At 39.8% G+C, this 8,015-nt stretch overlaps 1 pseudogene; it reads left to right on the top strand.

The window, feature by feature from the left end:
- The first annotated feature begins 7,136 nt into the window (after positions 1 to 7,136).
- Positions 7,137 to 7,630, top strand: LOC123463940 (annotated as a pseudogene).
- The last annotated feature ends 385 nt before the right edge of the window (positions 7,631 to 8,015 follow it).

Below are 8,015 nucleotides of genomic sequence, written 5' to 3'. Positions count from 1 at the left end.
TAGTCTTTAAAATATGCTAACAGTGGCAAAAATTATTGGAGAAATCCATGGCCAGCAAATTGCACAGTTATCAAAGTGGTATGTCCTCAAACCAATTAACTAACAGCCTCTAGGAGAGATGTCCTTATTTTGGCCACTTGTCTTGCCCCAGTTATATGGGAAGGAACTTTGAACATTGATATATTAAATGATAAATTTCACCACAAATGCTCCATAAGCTAACCATGTTTGGTAGAAGGAAAAAAAAAAATAATATGCCTCAAACTGTTCCTGGAGTCTGCAGACTTCATGGTAGGACACAGTGTGTCTGACCAACCTAACTTTTTCCTTAAATCTGCCTCTAGAGAGAAAGCAGTTGGTCATCCTCGAAGTCCAGTCCAGAGCTATGACTTCTGGCAGGACACTGTCATATGCTACATGGAGATCAGTGACTTCTCCCAACAGTGTTTCTTTAGGGAGGTAAATTACCTGGCATGCATAGATGTGGACATTCAGTTCAGGTAGTACATAAGCATGGAGATTCTCTCTTCCTTGTTTGGTACCCTCCATGTATGCTAGGATTGGTTCACCCAGAACACCTTCTGCTATGAATGTTGGCCTCAGTCATAAGCCTATATTTCAGGTGATATTCAGGATGCTTATGTGAGGGATTAATAGCAGAGATTTATAAGTTCACTAAAGCTTGTCACGAGGTGAGGATGATGGATAAAGCCAGTCATATCAAGGCCCTCTGGTGTGTGAGAACCACTTAAGCAAGTATCTGTTTTACTACCAACCTACCACAGTCCTCTCCTCAGAATAAAATATAGTAATTATACCCTACAATAAGTATGATGGCAGAAGCAGCAGTACATGGCCATTAGCATAAAGCAGATTCAACATTTTTGCCAAAAAGAAAAATCACAAGTTTTGCATGGAATAATTAGAGAAGTTTCCAGAAAGAGCTGATAGAAGGGGTGATGATCACATAGCCCTGTTATTCCTTTTTGCATGCTCACCAAACTTAAAAAATAAGCATTACAAGAAAGGGCAACTCCAATTTTTTATGCATCACTTAACAAAATTGCCAGTGTTTTCTACCACAGTCTCAAATTTAGTTGGGCAGAGCACCATATGACTCAGTAGTTACTATTTCACACACATCTAGGGAGGCAAGATTTCAGAGCTCAGCACAAGTTCCAGTTCTGCCACCATCTTGAGCTTCTGAGAACATCCTCAGGATGGATGCAATATGTGGCCTTAGCTATTCTAAGATACTAGACATACAAGGTGAGCCATTTGGGGGATCAAAGAGTAAGGGTCCTTCCTGGACATATGAATTCTTGCCTCTTTGTGACAAGTGCTTCAATCCTTGACCAAGCAATGGATACATGTCCTTATTTCAGATTCTTGGTATAGATGAAAGGTCTCATCAGTATTCAGGAAAATGATGATCCCAAATGGAGACACTTTTGCTGGCTGCTCTTAGCTTTCTATACCAGTGCCTTGACAACTGTCCACTGAAGCAAAGCAGGTCCTCCTGCCTTCTGCCAGCCTTTGAGGGCTGCTCCATACCTTGTGTCAATGTATAAGTGATCTGTCCATGTGAACAAGCAGCTGTGGCACGCAGTCATTCAGGGGCTCAATGACTGTCAATTTAGAAGTAGGTCCCAGCCAGAGGCACAAGAAGAACCCATTTCTCTAGGTAAAGCCATTGTCGATGGGCATCTGGTCTCTGGTCCTTCTCCTCTTTGTCTCTCCCTTCCTGGCATCACATCTTTTTGCCTCATCTTCATTGCCTATCTCTTTCTGTTCCTCATGTTCCTCTTCCTCCGTGTTCCTCAGAGATTTTAGCATTTTTAAATTGGCAGAAGATAGGAACTCAGGATTTTATATCTGGTTGAACTATTCTTAAAATACAAAGGTCACTATGAGTTGTGAACATACTTGACTTAGGAAAAATTTCAATAAACTCTTCCTGAAAAAGTTACTGGAACACAATCTAGGCTCTAGAACAAGAAGATTGCAAAAGCTCCAGGGTAAGGTCAGCTGTAAATCGTAACTACATTCCATTGTTGAGCAAAGACTAAATGATGAGAATACAGTTAACAAAACCAAAGATAAATTACAAATGTTCCATCAACGTACAGATAAGGCAAATAACAGTGAAGGGAAGAGGAGGGAAAAGTCTGTAAAAGAAGAAGAGTAGAAGCATTAGCTTCCTACCTTCATCTTTTAAGATCCCCAATAAGAGAAACTGTAAGAATAGGGAGATTACTCAGTGGGTAAAGTGCACGTCTTGCAAGCTGGAGGATCTGACTTCAGATTCCCAACATCTACATAAAAACCAGACATGGTGGCAGCACCTGTAACCCAGTGTGCAGTTAAAGACAGGGGTGGTGAGGGGAGGCTTGCTAGCTAGCTAGTATAGCTGAATGGGTGATCTCTGGCTTCAGTGAAAGATCTCAAAAATAAGTTGGAGAGTGAGAGAGGAAGACACTTTACATTGGCTTCTGGCCTCAACACTTAAGTGCACATGCCCTTATATACACATGTACATGTTTGTACACTTCCACACATATTAAATGCAGACATATATGCATATCAGAGACACATACACACAAAAAATGTAAAAAAAAATTTGATCTAAGGGTATTATTTGAAGCTGATAAACCAAATAACAGAAGCTTAGGCATATTTTATAATAAAATGATAAGAATAAACTATTCAACAAAAGTGAGTGACAGATCAGAGGGAATAAAGAAGTAATTATCGTAAGCGCCAACTCTCATAGAAAATTTAAAAAATTAGCATAAATAGCCTAAAGGTAAAGAATTAAAGTTTTCAGATATTCCTAAGCATCACCAGGCATTAAGACATATTTTTAATCCACTATTATTAAAATATGTAGTATACACAGACAAAGAAAACAGAAAAGAAAGTTTGTAGACTCAAGTGTGTGTGGAAATTTAGTATTTGATAAAGGTCTCTATTTAATACTTTTCTTATCATTGTGACATGATACCTACCAGGAACAACTTAAGGCAGAAAGTATTTTGGCTCACAGTTTCTGTCTATCATAGCAGAGTTCATGGCAATGGAAGAAGCTCCTCAACTCTTTGCAGGACAAGAGGCAGAGAGCTAGACCAGAAGTCTGGGGGACCTATTCCCACCAGCCAGGACCCACTTCTTAGAGGACACGTACTCTTCAAAACAACATTACAAGCTAGGGATGGAGCAGTCAAAACATGAACCTGTAGGGAACATTTCCGATTCAAACTACAAGAAGTGGCATTTCAATTTGCTAAGGAAAAGATGAACAACAATAATTTATGTTAGCACTGCATATAGTTTATTAATATATCTGTATTCAGTAAATGATTGAAAACCATTTAAAAATTCACAATGGGGCTGGAGAGATTCCTTAGTGGTTAAGGCACTTGCTTGCGAAGCCTAAAGACACAGGTTCAATTCTCCAGGTCCCACATTAGCCAGATGCACATCATGGCACATGCATATGGAGTTTATTTTCAGTGGCTAGTGGCCCTGGCGTGCCCATTTTCCCACTCTCTCTCTTTCTCTCTCCCTTTCTCCCTCTATAACTTATGAATAAATAAATAAAACAATCAAAAATTTCATAATGGGAATGGGGAGAGGGCTCAGTGATTAAAGGTTTTTGCTTGCAAAGCTTTCCAGCTCGGGATCTATTTTCCACTACCACATAAAGCCAGACACACAATGGTGCATGTATCTGGAGTTCATTTGCAGGGGCAAGAGGCCCTGAAATGCCCATACTCACAAATACTATATCTCTCTTTCTCAAAAACAAATGAAAATATTTTAAAAATTCATAATGGAGATGCTTAGAGAAAAGATAGCACGATATATTCACTTTTAATTGCAGATGACATGCATAGTATATGCATGATTATTAAAACTTTTTCTGTATTAGAAAAGTAATTTATGATAAAAAATAAAGCAATGTGGCTACTGAAGTAAAACTAAATTGTTTTAGGACAATTAGTCATAAATTTGGGGAAAAATGACTAAAAAATAGACCAGTCAGATATTTATACCAGGATAAATTTTAAATGCATCAAATTTTAAATGTAAAAAAATTAAAGATATCATATAACAAGGCATAGAAAAATTGAATTTATGCTGCTACAATAAAATTCCTGTGACAAGTAATTCATAAAGGACAGGCATTTATTTCTCACAAGTATGGAGGTGGGGAAGTTCAAGCTCAAAGCTTCCAGCCTTGACTGAATCAGCATCTGGTAAAGTGCAGCTCTCTTTGTTCCCAAGATGGTACCTCAAACATTATGTCCTCACCTAGTGGAAAACAGGAGATGCAAAGAGCAAAAGAGAACAAAAATTGAGTGTGTCCTCAGATGACAGGAGAGGAAATGAATTCCTTCAAGCCCTGTTATAAAAGCACTATACTCATCCATGAGGATTCTACCTTTATGATTTAATCACTTCCAACCTTTCATGCACTTCAAAGAGTGTGTGACCTTGAATGGTGCCACCCACAGTTAGGGTAGTTCTTCCCACCTCAATTAATCTGGTCTACAAAAATCCCTAAGAGATATGTACAGAGATTTGTTTCCATGGTGATTCTAAATCCTATCCAGGTTGACAACCAGAGATTAACCATCATAAATTGATTTTGATGTTTGGTAGTTGCTGTAATTGACAATATTTTGTGGATTTCTTTTTCATCTAGTTCATGAATGGTATACAGAAAATGGTATACTGATTTTTATATATTAATCTTCTAGTCTGCCATTGCACTGACTGACAGTTCTAACAGTGTCTTAGTTGTTCTTTTATATATGTATATATATTTTTGAGGTAGGATTTCAATCTAACTCATTCTGTAGCTCCAAACTGGCATTGAACTCAGTGATCATCCTATCTCTGACTCCTAAGTGCTGGGATTAAAGACATGTACCACCACACCCAAGTTAGGAAATTTCTTAAATACATGATTTTCAAAGGACAGGTGTATTTGTACTTCCCAGTTTTGATGATCTTTACTTTTTTTTTCTGGTCTACATACTAAGGACCAAAACCTGCAGCACTGTGTTGAATAAAAGTGGTGAAAGTGATCACCCTTCTCTTGTATAGCATGCATATTTAACTGTTCAAAAAGTGAAAGAATCAGTGTTTATATTCTCCAGGACTCTAGCTACCATTCTCCTTCTTATATAATATCACTATTTGATTTATGCTGTTTATTTCATACATGGCCTCTCAGGTCCAAGCCACCTCTTTCCTACTAAACTCTGTTGTAGGCACTAAAGACTGTATTTCCCAGGCTCCCTGATGGCTGAAATTCTTTTGTCTTTTGTTCCTAGGTGCATAAAGAAGGGTAAATGGTACTAGGAAAAGAGGAAAACATTCCTTTTCACTTTCCAGTTCTGATAAGCATTTCCCAACAGAATTTTTTCTTAGCAAAGCCCTCATCTTTCTTAAGAATGCCTATGGGGCTGGAGAGATGGCTCAGCAGTTAAGGCCTGATGGCCTGGGTTCAATTCCCCAATGCCCTTGTAAAGCCTGATGTATAAAGTTGCATATGCATCTGAAGTTTGTTTGTTGTGTCGCTAGGCCCTGGTGTGCCTATTCTCTCTCTTCCCCTCTCTCTCTCCTTGCAAATACATAATTTTTTTTTTTTTTAAAGAATGTCCAACATCAGTTCTAGCTGCTTTCTTTAGAGCAACTAGCAGCATGCTGGGACACTGAGAAGTTCAAGTTGCAACATTCTACAAATGAACAAATCAGCAGGAATGAAAATGCCAGTCAGATTCCAAACCAAATATAGTGTTAAACTGCCACCCTGTGGATATTGTCAGTATATACTGCATTGACACAAGCTTTAGTGAAAGATAGCGTTAGTCATGCAGTATTAATATCACAGCGGGGGAAAAGAAAGAGAATTTATCACAACTTCTGCTGTAATGACTTCTGGACCGTGAGAGATGAGAATGGAGGTGACCCATCTCATGGTAGATAGCCAGCTCTCCTCCTCCTCCTCCTCCTCCTCCTCTTCCTCCTCCTCCTCTTCTTCTTCCTTTTTTAATACAAGAATGAAAGAGAGAGAGAACTGGCACATCAGGGCCTCCAACCACTGCAATTGAACTCCAGATGCATGTACCTCCTTGTGCGCATGTGAGACCTTGCATGCTTGGGACCTGGAGATTCAAACATGAGTCCTTAGAGTTTGCAGTAAGTGCCTTAACCACTAAGCCATCTCTCCAGCCCTCTCTTTTTTATTTTATTCTTTATTTTAATATCTCATTCAAAATAATGGAAATGAGAAGTAAAATCACTTTTTCCATATTTTTTGTTTATTTTTATTTATTTATTTGAGAGTGACAGACACAGAGAAAGAGCCAGAGGGGTGGGGGGGGGAATGGGCAGCCAGGGCCTCCAGACATTTCAAACGAACTCCAGACACATGCACCCCCTTGTACATCTGGCTAACGTGGGTCCTGGGGAATCAAGTCTCACACCAGGGTCCTTAGGCTTCACAGGCAAGCACTTAACCGCTAAGCCATCTCTCCAGACCTTTGTCATATTTTTTAAGTGATTTCTATTTCCAAAACATTTTCTTGAATCAATCCCTATTGGTTACACTGCAGTATCTTGTAATTCAGTAGATACGAGTTGAAACTTGGTTTTGTTTCAGAAATAGTGCTGAATATCTGTATTTGTAAATTGGGAGAGTTGGATTGTAAAAAAAAAAATAATTAACACTGAGACATTGCTGCTATTGAATATTCAGACCTCATCCAATTTTTCCCAATTACTCTCATAATGTTCTTTATGGTAAAAGATTCAAGTCAGGAGGAAGAGTGTGTTTCGCATCTCTTCAATCTCCTTCAGCGTGGGAAAGCTCTTTAATCTTATCTTCACTATCATGATGACAATTTTAAGATGACAGATCATTTATTCTGTAGAATATCTTTCATTTGTGTTTGTACAATTCTCATTAGTAGATTTATGTTATGCATGAAAATGTGTATCTTCTAAAATACTTATATAAAAACCCTAATCCCTGTGCTGGGAGGTAATTAAGTCATGGGTATGAAGACCTAATGAATGAGATTTGCCATTATAAAAAGAGGCCAGAGGCGGCGCTCGGGGCCGCCATGGCGGAGGTGCAGCAGCTCCGCGTGCAGGAAGCCGTAGATGCCATGGTGAAGAACAAGGAGCGAGAGAACATCCGGAAGATGCAGGGCCTCATGTTCCGGTGCAGCGCTGGCTGCTGTGAAGACAACCAGGCATCCATGCAGCAGGTGCACCAGTGCATCGAGCGCTGCCATGTGCCTCTGGCTCAGGCCCAGGCCTTGGTGACCAGTGAGCTGGAAAAATTCCAGGACCGGCTGGCCCGGTGCACCATGCACTGCAATGGACAAAGCCAGAGACGCCATGGATGCAGGGAACAAGGAGCTGCAGGTAAAACGGCAGCTGGATAGCTGTGTGGCCAAGTGTGTGGATGACCACATGCACCTATCCCAACGATGACCAAGAAGATGAAGGAGTCTCTCTCACCCATTGGGAAATAAACAGCTTTGCCAATAACCATTGGAACTGAGGGCAGGAATCTGTTTTAAAAGAATGGAAACGTTGTCTTTTAAGCCAAGATTATAAGTAGGGAAACCCACAATGGCAACAAATGAAGCAGCTCGTTAGTCTTCAATCACTGGTTTCTCTGTGTTTTGATCCTAGGAAGTGAAATGTGAAAAAATGGTGCTAAATGTTGGATCAGAGGTTGCACACGCATGTTTAGACCCTAAATTTCATGTGGCAAATGCTTGTCCCTAACAGTAGAGACTGCCCTCATACCAACCCAGAGACTATGATCCTGGATTCTCTGACTGCACAGACACCCACGGGGTGGCAATTTCCTCCACCTGGCCTATGATCTAGAGAAATTGGAGGAGGAGTGTGTCTGTTGCCAACCTGTTTACCAAAAGTATCACCACACCATTTTCTATAAGCTATAAAACAAAACTTAGGGAAAGGGA

This window comes from Jaculus jaculus, chromosome 10 (assembly GCF_020740685.1).
Source record: "Jaculus jaculus isolate mJacJac1 chromosome 10, mJacJac1.mat.Y.cur, whole genome shotgun sequence".
Lineage (NCBI taxonomy): Eukaryota > Metazoa > Chordata > Mammalia > Rodentia > Dipodidae > Jaculus > Jaculus jaculus.
The sequence above is the reverse complement of the archived record's forward strand: the minus strand, read 5'-3'. Positions and strand labels throughout refer to the sequence as shown.